This window comes from Quercus suber, unplaced genomic scaffold (genome assembly GCF_002906115.3).
Source record: "Quercus suber isolate HL8 unplaced genomic scaffold, Cork oak 2.0 scaffold_590, whole genome shotgun sequence".
Classification (NCBI taxonomy): domain Eukaryota; kingdom Viridiplantae; phylum Streptophyta; class Magnoliopsida; order Fagales; family Fagaceae; genus Quercus; species Quercus suber.
The window spans coordinates 455,561-468,089 of NW_027070035.1; positions in this window are offsets into that span (position 1 = coordinate 455,561).

A 12,529-nucleotide genomic window follows, 5' to 3' on the forward strand; every position below is an offset into this window, starting at 1 on the left:
TAATTGCACTTCAAGGCTTTGATTTGTTGACTACTTCTTTGTTTCTTTTGTTCTGTGGCTTATTATAGTGTTAGGATTATTTGACAACCATCTTTCACCTAATTGCGTAGAAATTTTTCATCAATATCCTTTTTTTTTTTTTTTTTGCTAAGCTTTTTCATCAGTATCTAAATCATCAAGAATATGACTTATTGACATTTTTTGTATTTTTGTTAGGTGACTTGTTAAACTTTATGCTATGTTTGGATGTTGGGAGAAGGAGGGGAGTAGAGGAGAGAGAGAGAGGATAATTTAATTACCCTGTTTGGATATTTTTTAAAGAATGAGAATAGAACATAAAAATATTTGACCAAATGAATTATCAAATTTACCTTTACCATATTAACAAAATTACAAATAAAAAGACTAATTATTCACTTTCTCTTTATTTAATTTTAAAAACATCCAAACAAAACAAAGGATAATCATTCCCCTCTACTCTTCTCTCCACTACTCTCCTTTTTTCTACTTTTCTCTACTCTCCTTTTTCTCCCAAAAACTTCCAAACATAATATTAGTCCATTATGCAATATTTTGATATTTTCTACTGTGCAGTATAATTTTCATTCATGGCTAGAAATTCATGTTAAGGACATTTGTAGACACTTAAGGCTCATAATTGAGTAAAATCTCATGTAAATGAGCTCTTAATGACACGATTCCATTAGTGATAATATAGGCGCCAAACTCCCTAAGCTTGATACTCACCACTCATGTGATCAGATGTGATAGGTTCATCATCCCAGTCTGAAACTAAATCAAATAGGAAATCCAGCAAAAACAGAGGATTTTAACAAGGAAAAAAAAAAAAAAATTGTTCGGTTTCAGTTTTTAGCTAAATAAGAAAATTCTGTACCGTCAAAATTTTTGAGCCAGCTGTCACATCTGTTTGCGAGCCTTGACATTAGAGACGTTTGGGAATATACATTTGACCGGGACATCAGTTAGGTGGCTGACAGTGAGTGGGAGTGGGGTTTGATAAATGAGTTTTGAGCGAGTCGAAAAATGTTTCATGGCAAATAAAATCGTAAATCAAAAGCGAACCTTCCTTTTTCATATTAGTTTTATTAAATTTCTCCTACTCCTGACACGGTCACATGGTGCATATTGCTAAGCTCAGCTTTCAAAATCCAAAAGCGAACTTTCCTTTTTCATATTAGTTCCATTGAATTGGATTCATACTTGTTCAGACTTCTGACACGGTGAGTGATGTGTTTTAAATCCCGCTTCTTTTGTCATCCTCTTTCTTTAATAAGAAATCATTAAGAAATTTATTATTCAACCAAAAAGAACACAAAAACTAAAGGCCAAAATCCAATAGACGGTAAAGTAAGCTCTCCATAAAACACAAGAAGCCAAATTCCAATAGACATGTACAACACAGATCAAAAACTCACCCGCAACTGCGTTAGCTCTTCTAAAATATTATGTCTATTTTACACAAAAAATTTACTTTTTTTATTTTATTTTATGCCATCATTTTTATAAAATACTTAAATCAGTCCATCTATTATATACAATATTTTATATAAATAACATTTTTATATTCTTTTTTTACAAAACACCCATCATCACTTTTACAAAACACCCACATCAATCTATTAGTCCATCTTTTTTTAATACTAAAATAATATATAAAAGAGCTACAGTAACCGTGCATATATGCATGGTTACTGTAGCACTTGTGAATTTATGCAAAATTTTACACTCACTGATATGGATTTTTTTTTTGTATTTTGCAAGACTTTACAGCCACTGATGTGGTTGCTCTCATTCACATCGGGTGCAAAAATTAAAATGCAAAAATGAATAGTTCTAGTATAAATTTTTATAGTTACTATAACTTTGGAAGAGTTTTGCATATAAATCTAAAAGCTGAATCAGACCACAATTTGTTCATAAAGTAATTTTTCATGGCTACTCCTTACTAATTTAACAATTTTATCAAGTTGAACGAATTCATAGACTTGCTTAATGGACAACCTGTAAGTTAAAATTACCTACAATAAACACTTCAAACTCTGTTGATATCTTTTTATTGTATATGAATTGTGAAAATATAATTGTTAGATTTCATGGTTTTTATGTTTTTAACACGCATATCAAATTTTATTCAAATCAGATGTCATTTACTATTTAATTTGTAAAGTTATGATTTCCAACTAGCTTTTATTTGCTTTAATTCTATGCTAAATTTGATTAAATTTCTTCAATCATTTTCCTGTATTTATGTGGGTTTATTTGTAGGGGATGAGTGTGAGAGATTAGTGAATAATCAAGCTTCAAAAGAAGAATTAGTGCAATTTACGACTAGCTCGCGAGAAGCTTACAAGTAGAGCAACCCGCGAAAGGCCACGTGTGAAGTACATGACTAGAAGCTAAAGAATCATGCCCAGTTGTCAAATTCATGAGTACTTCACGAGAAAGGCCATCTCACAAGGTACTCATGAAACTCTCTATTTGACAAAAAGAAAAAGTACTTTACCAAATTCTTTACCCACACTATATATACCCTCACTATCTACGAAAAGTAAGGAATGCTTTTTAGAGAGAAAACCCTAGCAAAAACACATTAAAGTTAGAGATTGTCATACCCATAATCATCTACACATTTTCTCTTAGTTTTCCTCTACTCCTACCTCTCCATCTCTACATCCTTGAGAGGTTCTTAACTCAAACACTTACCTTACCCAATCTGAGTATTGAGTCAAGTTTTGATGCCTTTCTTTGTGAAGCATTGGAAGGAGCCATTAAGTGGCAGATGTAATCAAGCTGAATTGCAGGATCCGGAAAGCTAGTGAAGACAAAACTCCAAGAAGTCTGTTGATAGTAGGAGCTTGGAGGACTCAAGTACATTAGGTAGAACAAGCTTGGAAGGTCTTCTATTATTTGTGTACTTTAACTTATTCACTAATTGATCGATTTCGACTTGGAAGGTTGCAAAAAGATTTTTTGCCGAGTTCTTCAGTTTCCGCTTCGATAACACGTTTTGGTATTATCTTGTGTTTGTATCTCTTTTCTCTACTCTTTAAGCTTTACTTTTATTGCTCATTATGGTTGCATATAGCTTAGAGTAGTGTTACCGGTTTATTGTGCTCATTTACTCTTGTTCCGCACTTTGATAAGTTAGAGTAAAAGCAATCTAGCCGTAATTTTAAAATTTGGGATCTAAACAAGCTTAAGTGTTTTCACACTAATTGAGCTTTCATAATTAATACACTTATTTTTTATACATAATTTTAAATCACAAAAAATTAAAATTTAAACATTCAATTGATGTCATAGTTATTAATTTTTGATCTTCTTGAAATTTTACAAGCATGGACAATATAATAAAAACATGCAATCTAATAATTAAATTTTCAAAACTCACATCCAATAAAAAGATATTAGCAGAGTTTGAAGGACATTTTCCAAAAATGGCATGCAAGACCAACAATCTGGGATGGATGGAGTATAACATTAGAGAAGCGGATTCAAATTCTGAAATGTTAAGGTTCATTTGGTAACATCATTTGAGAATAGTTTTTAAGGATTTTAAATCATCAAACATGGGCCCCACTTTTAAATGATGTTTTTGATAAGAGAACTTTGAATAAAGTATTTAAGATATAGTTTTCAATTTAGAGTGTATAAAACATGTATTCTAAAAAATCCTCATATAGTGTTTTTAGAACTCTAAAATAGTTTTCTAAGGCATTGTGGTAAATATTTTGAAAAATGTGGATCCCATATTGTGTCACAAAAGAAATTTTTTCTTAAAACCTCATACTCATAACAAGCACAAATGAGCATATAAAGTAAATACACATCCATAAATTCAAGTTGAGGACATTTTTCTGGAACTTAAGGTTCATGATTAAGCAAAATCTCATGCGCAGTGCTCTTAATGACATGATTCTGTTAGTGATAATTTAGCCTTTAAGCAAAAACACTAGAGACCAATACTGATAACACACAACTGATGCGCCGAATCCACTTTACACTCCACCAATCGTAACTTGTCAAGCCATTTTTTCCCAAATTAATCAAATGTTATATTGCAATGAAACCTGACAAATACTCATGTAGTAGCGCATTCATTATGGAACACTCATAATGGAAATTATTCAATTAGCTTTTCCAAACAATGCATTGTGAATATAGGCTTTCAAACCCATGCGATGTATGAGAATAAATAATTATTTTATAATTGTAATAAAATGTATAATTTGTTCTTTAAAATTTTTTGAAGATAATATGTTCCCTCTAAAAATTAAACAATATCTATAATTATTTTTCATCTTTCTATCTCTACCAATATATCATTCTATTATTTTGGGTGTGTTTGATTGATATTATTCTTTTATAAGGTGGTCCATATTCTTCGAAATTATATTATAGTATGCTGTTTTTTTCTTTTTTTTTTCTTGTTTTTACAACTAAACTTTCAAAGTTTCAAATAAACTATTCAAATTCTTCATTCTCTTAAAAGGGATTATCATGATAATCTAAACTCATAACAAACTTATACTAAATATGTAACTCTAAATTTTATAGTAGATAATTAGTTCTCCCTCAAAATTAAACAATTTCAAAAAGTAATTCCCATAACTCTATTTTTACAAATATATAATGTTATCACTTTTGATGTTTTTGATTGATACTGTTCTTTTTTCGAAATGATCCATATTCTTCTAACTATTGTTATTATGCATTATAGTTTTCTAATTTCTTTTGGCACAACTAAAATTTTTAAATTTCAAAATTATTATTCAAATTCTCATTCTCTTAAGGAGATTATTATGATAATCAAAACTTTTCATATAATTACAATTGATACTACTCAAATAATTGATAGTACTCTCAACCCAAACTTGTATTTTCCCATTCTTAAGTAAGTACACCAAATTGGACCGAAGTGAACTGAAATAGACCAAATGGACCGAAGTAGACTAAAATGGACAGCATGGACTAAATTGAACCGAATAGACTGAACAGAACCGATGTGGACCAAATGGACGAGGGCCCTGACCCATCTCTAGCTATGGGCTTAACTCACATACAATGTGCTGCCCAACAAGCAAGATTGTGGGACAAAAAACTTGAGGTCCTATAAACTAAACAAAAATCCCAACAAACTAGGGAATTCAAATAGCCAAAACAGTTGGCAAAAAGGGGGAAAGAAAATCTGGAGCATGGATTGAAAGCTACTGGAGAGCTTTAATCACACTTTGTTAATCCCTTTCAATCCAGACAACAGAGAGGCCATAATGAGAGTGTAATTGAATAGATAATTATTTTGTTATCAAAACACAAATAATGCAAAAAAATAACATATCAATATGTGATGTTTGCACTTGTCACACATCATAGAATTCCATTAAAGTTAGCAAAAATGTTTTACAAAGCAAATCATGAAAGGTAAATTCACAAATAAAGCAGAAGATAACTCCATATTTTACGGGTATACCATAAGGTGGCATTTATAATTTGCTCTCCACAAACAAAAATGATCTGTATCTTTGAATGGTAAAGAAATTATCATTTAAATTAATTTTATGAGAGTGGTAAATAAAAACTAAAAAGGTGGAGTAAGTGTATTTTTCAGCCTAATAGGTTATTAAACACTCAAATATACAAAACTAACCATGTCACATTTTAAATGTTCATTTGACTAGATCATTTGACTTTTTAAGTTTTAAGGGACTAGAAAATAAAAAGGTAGAGTTAATATATCTTTCAAGCTAATAATTATATATAGGAAATTATTTATCCCTTATATATGCAAAAGTGACCATGTCATAAACTTTTGAGTTTACTCAGTTGACGACATTATTACTCATATGTTTGCAATTATAGGGTATTGTTTATTTTTTTTTTTAAAAATTTTAAATACCAAAACAAGCTTACATTACAAGCAAAACAATTACGATAAACAAGTACACAATAGCTTTTTTGGATGGAGGGGGAGTAGAGTAGAGAGAGGGAGAGTAAGTTAAATTACCTTGTTTAGATATTTTTTAAGGGAGGAGGGGAAGGGATTTGGAGGGGTTTTAACTACTTCTAATCCCTCATTTTTAATTCCTCCAAATTGGAGAGATTTGGAGAGAAAGTAGAGCATAGAAATGTTTGACTAAGTGAATTACCAAATTTACCCTTATCATATTAACAAAATTACAAACTATGAAAAAGTTAATTATTCCCCTCCCCCTTACTTAATTTTAAAAACATCCAAACAAGATAGAAGATAATCATTTTCCTCTACTCTCCTCCTTACTACCCTCCTCCCCTCTACTCTTCTGTCTCTCCAAACTTCCAAACATAGTATTAGTCAATCTACTTAACTTAGTCAAAATAAGCAAAAAGATAAATAGTTCTTACACATCCTATACAGGAATCATAATCCGTTTCATTTTGTTCATGAGTATTTTATGATAAAATCAGAATGAAATAAGATCAAAAAGTTTTCTTTTGTAAAAGGAGCATGAACCAGTGTCACCTCCTAAGAATAAACAATGAATTTCAATATTCAATAATATAGTGATGTGAGTATTAGGTTAGCGGCATGAATATCTAGGCACCAAGCATAACTTCAATTCAAATAACGCCATGTCCAAATTATAAGAATTCATGTTCAGCAAGCCTCTTTGATATTCTATCAGTAAATCTTCCTATGGAATTAAAGCTTACAACATGAGGTGAGAAATCATGCTATGCATTGTATTTGACAAAAAAAAAAAAAAAAAAAACTCTACTCCACCTTTTTTTTTTTTGTTTTGGATAATCTTCAATTTCATTGACCAAACTGGAGCAGGATACAAATGGGAACTACAGACAACCTCACAAGCAGATCTAAGAACATCAAGGAGACTGGGTTTATTGTAACTTACAAGGGACTTAGACGATAAAAGGGAGAGCCTGGCAACAGTGTAGGCTACTGAATTACAGTCTCTTTTAACCCAACAGAACAGAAAAACCAACTAAGAAAAAGATATTTTAAGGCTTAAAGTGTTGCTGATGATACTACTGATGGTCTACACCACCTATTTGATGCACTATGTATATGAGAAACAATTTCTACTGTCATAGTACAACTTTCGTTCTGTTGAGGGTATTCCAATGAGTTCCCTCTTTGTCCACTTTAAATATCTCTAAACAAAGTCCAATAGCAGCATAGTGGTAATGGTATCTTTTATGGTGCATGATTCATCTGTAGTTGAAACTCATCTTCCCCTCCTCAACTATCTACCTATCAAAAAACGTGTTAAAACATGAAAACAAAGTCTGAATTTATAAATGAACTTTATTTCAAATGAAATGGGCTAATTACAAATATAGACTGAAGTTAAAAATAATCTATATTTGTGAAATAAATTCCAAATGACTATCAAATTAGCTACAAATTAACTCATATATTCAAAGCTACATTAACATGAACCAACCAATAATAAGGACATAATACTTGAAGTAATACCTTTTAGGTAGATAATGATGCCTTTCACTTACTAAGGCAGACTCTTGCCTTTTTAGATAACCAATTCATCTTTATCACTGTAGTCACATACATCCGATCTTTTATGTCATCAGCAAATCTGAAAAAAGCATGCCTCCAAGTCCTATTGAAGAATAGAGCTCCATAAATTGCCCAAAAACCAATTGTGAATCCAAATCCCATACTTATATAGAAGCTGGAATTTTTAGAGTCATCTTCAGCACTGCCTAGCATAAAATCAATTTAAGTATCCCAAGAAATAGTTTGCCTTGAATATGCCTTCCATAAAATCAATTTGAGTATCCCCAAGAAATCTTCCCCTCCCCTGCCCCACCCCCAAAAGGCCACCATCCCATTTCCCACACTTTGCTGCCCAATTGTAGATTTCTTTTGCTCACACTTCAGTTCAAAAGTGATTGGATATTAACATTCACTCTACTTGAATAACTTTAAACTTTTTAAATAACAAAATTTGTTCAAGGAAACTAGTAAAGAAGTTAAGGTAATCAACAGAACAAATTAAAATATCTTTCCCTCGAATCAAGATAATCCCACTACTTCAAACATAGAAAGGATGGGTCACAAGAAAATTATAAGATCCTAAACATCTCATGCCGCACTCACACAACTTCAAGCTCACAATGCAACATTGGAAAAAGTTTCGAGATTGCAAATAGAACCTTACTAGGACAGTCAGTAGGTTGGCCATTACTGCCAACAACAAAACCAAGGCCACTCCAACGAGGAGCAACTGTTGGTTGTGGAGGCAATTCATGTGCATCACCTATCCTTTTAGTACCAGGAATAAGAATTTCATCCATAGACATGAAGAAACTTTTGATCTGAGCATGGACATTTTCTTGGACTTGGCTCGTTGATCAGCAAGAGAGGCTTCACAAGCCATTCTATGATCTCCTCTACATCTACCTCATCAGCATTCCTTCTCAAACAATTGTAGCTAGAGTTCAGCACAATTCAATGATGTACAGAAAAATCATTAGTAATTGGTACTTTAATGGGAGAACTAGAACACACATGACACACCCGTAATCAGAACCAAATGTGGAAATTTTGTAATAATTAATTAAGACTTCTTCTGTACCTAAACAGAAGATAGGTACTAAAAACCCAAATAATGTAGTTATGGCCAGTAAAAAATGTGTTGTACATATAAACCTTTCTTCTTTATTCTCTTCACAAATGCATAAGTTTTATTATAAAATTAAAATGCCATAAATTGCATTCTAATTTCATGTGTTTTCTAAATGTAGGCCAAAAAGGGCATTGCTAAGCTATGTTAATAGTGGCATAAGTAAAAACAGATCATTTTTGACAATTTGATATATAAAAAAATAAAAATAAAATAAAATAAAAAACCATGAAAAAAAAAACAACTTATTAAATACAAGGAGGAGCAGTATAATAATTATTGAAGACAGCAAGCTCAACAAGAAAAATCAAATGAAAGTGTTAGATGATGGAAATGTCAAGAGCTTCTGCACACAAGATGCAGAAGAGAGTGGTAATACATGATCATGTATATCAAACTAAGTGCTGCAGACTACGCAAAGCAAAATTGCCACCAAAGGAAACCTAAGGAATTTCACAATTGTTGGACAAGCAACTCAGCGGAAGACAACATTACTGATTTCTGGATTTTGATGTTTTCCTATAATACAAAATTTATCCAAGCTCAAAAAGTACATATACTCCAGTACATTAAGCAAAAACTGATAGTCTTGCAAACAAATCTAGGTGCAGAAACATTCTAATTTGATTCCAGTACAAAGATTATGATATGGGGCACTACTTATATGCGAAATTGTAATGAATTTTGTAACAATCAAACATATTTGACAGCTACGTATTACTGAACAGGCACCCAGTTGAAGCCCTTTCATCCAACCTCGCATGCAGTAAGGGTTGATTTGATGTTACTGGGAAACATATTCAGGAAAAAGTTTGAAACACTAACCATATAATTAAAAGAACACCAATTAATGCTTACCACATAAGGAGATTAAACTGGAGGGCATAAATTCAGCTTGGAGGACATCCTTGTACTTCTAGAGATATTGATCCCCTTTTTTCTCACATATCCATGTATTTGTTAGCCAGCAACATGCCATCCAAATACTAAAATGAGAATTGATCACAATCTTGCACTTTCTTGCAGTAAAATAATCTGGACCTCTATATGTGTTACCTCCAATACAATAACTTCCAATCAAGGCCCTGACGAATATCAATCAAAACTGAGAACTTCACATAACCTTTATATTCAATTTGATTTCCAAGGTTTCAACCCAAATAATGTCATGTTCAAGGTTACAAATTGGTTGAATTCCTTGTTTAGCTACAATAAGAATGGCATTCAAAAAAGAACAAATACTATTTTTGAGCTTTGACTCCAATGAAAAGAAGCCAAGAGATATTCTAGAAGGTATTAACAGCATCAAAGTTTATTGCAGCTCTCAAAGCTTATTGCAGCTTCTAGAAGCCAAGTAAAATTTTTTTATTGGTATGTTACACATATGGGTGGGTCAGGAACTCTCAATCTCACCTACCACCTTGCTCTTAAAAGAGGGGGAAATGCTTATTTGCAACATTGAAGTTTGCAAGAAATCTAACACCTAGAGCATATTATCATTCCATAAAAATGTATAAAATCTACGGTTCATCTAAGAATATTAATTTAGAAATAAAAATGTTAAAAATGATAGAACGAATCACATCACAAACACAAAAACATGATTTCAAGAAAGACCTTATAGAAACTAGAGATAACAAACTCCCAGGTATTCTGGAAACAATAATTAAATACTCATTGAAGATGCCTTTCCATAAAATCAATTTAAGAATCCCCAAGGCATCTTCCCCTCCACTTCGCTGCCCAAATGTAGATTTCTTTTGTTGACACTTCAGTTAAAAAATGATTGGATGTTGACTTCAACTCTACTTGAATAACTTTTAAATGTTCTAAATAACTAAATTTGTTTAAGGAAAAAAATCAAAGAAGTTAGGGTAATCAACGGACAAATCAAAAGATCATTCATTCGAATCAAGATAATCCCCCTACTTCACGGATGAGTCACAAGAAAAATTCAAAAATCCTGAACATCTCAAGTTGCACTCACACAACTTCAAGCTCATATAATGCAACACTGGAAAAGGTTTTTTTTTTTTTTTTTTTTTACAAACAGAATCTTACCGGGACAGTCAGTAGGTTGGCCAATATTAAAACCAAGGCCACTCTGACAAGGAGCATCTATTGTTTGTGGAGGCAATTCTTGTGCCTTAACTATCCTTTCAGTATAAAGCAGAAGAATTTCATCTATACACATGGAGAAACTTATAATCTGAGGATGAATGTTTTCTTGGACCTGCTTCTGTTGATCAGCAAAAGAGGCTTTACAAGCCATTTCATTGAACTCCTCTACTTTTGCCTCATCAACATCCCTTCCCAAATGATTAGTGTGAAAAAAAAAAAAAATTTGAGATTAAAGGACAACCAATGAAGTAGAACACTGAATGACAAAGGCATAAATTCACATGAAGCCAAGTGGTAAAGTAGAGAGAACAAACAAAATAACATCTACTCAAAAGAAATTTTACTTTGTTATGGTACTTTAAATAGATGCGCAACATCTAACAAGCTGAAACTTGGATAGAAGTGAGGCAAACATTAAGATCAAGTCATGTCACATCTACTATTATTTGACTTTTATCACCATGCAACAACTAATACAACTGTTTCAGTAATTAAGATTTAAGAAGTTTTGAAACCAAATATGCATTTAATAGTGGTGATTCAACTAAAATTCTTAATTATTATAGTACTACATTCACTTCTATCTTTAAATACCAGAGACAGGAACTATAAAATAGTAGATGCCTTTTTATGAACTTTATATGCTAAGGTTCTATTTGTTTTAGATTAAAATGTCAATTTAATTTCACCAATAACTTATTTAAAGCCTCACTTTTTTTAACTATAGTTGTATTTTTAAACAAAGTAAGACAGTCAAAATAAGGTCATCCATGCACAATCTCAACTATAATTTACCACTTCCTTTTAAGTAAATTTAAAATAAAAATAAATAAAAATAATAATCCTTAACTAATGCATTCACTTATTACAAATAGATCTGACACAATATATGGCAATTAATAGGGTTGAACCATAGCATCTAGTCTTTTTTTATCATTATTATTTTATTTTATTTTTTCTATATTATGCATTTAGTAAGTTTTGAATCAAAACCTTACCCTCTATCTCATTATTATGGACGAGAAGGTCATTTGAGGTAGATCTCATTGTTATAGTAAATTTGTTTTAATTAATTTGACCATAACATCAAACTCCATACAGTTACTACTTCAAACATAAGCATGTATATCAACATAATTGTGTAAAAACATTCATTCAACCGGACCACAAGTTAATAAAAACCAATCAAATGGTCTACACTACTGATATGGTCCCTATCTTTGCACATGAATACAAACAACATCCTTAACAAACTAGCTAGTACCAATAGGCAATAGCCACATACAGTTCACATGCAGAGGTAACAAACGAGATAATTCAGATGACAAAGTCATAGTTACACTGACCTGGTGTATAGAAACAATTTATTTGTCTGCTTCAAATTGTAATTGTCTTGGATTGCATGAGTTTTCACAGCCTATGAATATTGTTTGCAAAAGAGCAAAAGGGTCATATAAAAGCGCAAGAAAAAAGAAGAAGAAGAAGATAAGAAAACATAGCATCAATGAAAGAAAGTTTTAATCTTTATGACTAATATTGTTATCAAAACCCAACTCAATTCAATAACAGTCATAGATTTAGCTCAATTGAGTAAAGTTTGTTGGTTCTAAAATGGGAAACCCATTTTTTAAAAAAAAGAACAATGTTTTCAATAAAACTATAAAACAAAAATGTGTGTGTGTGTGTGAGAGAGAGAGAGAGAGAGAGAGAGAGAGGAGAGAGAGAGAGAGAGGGCCTCTTGGAAT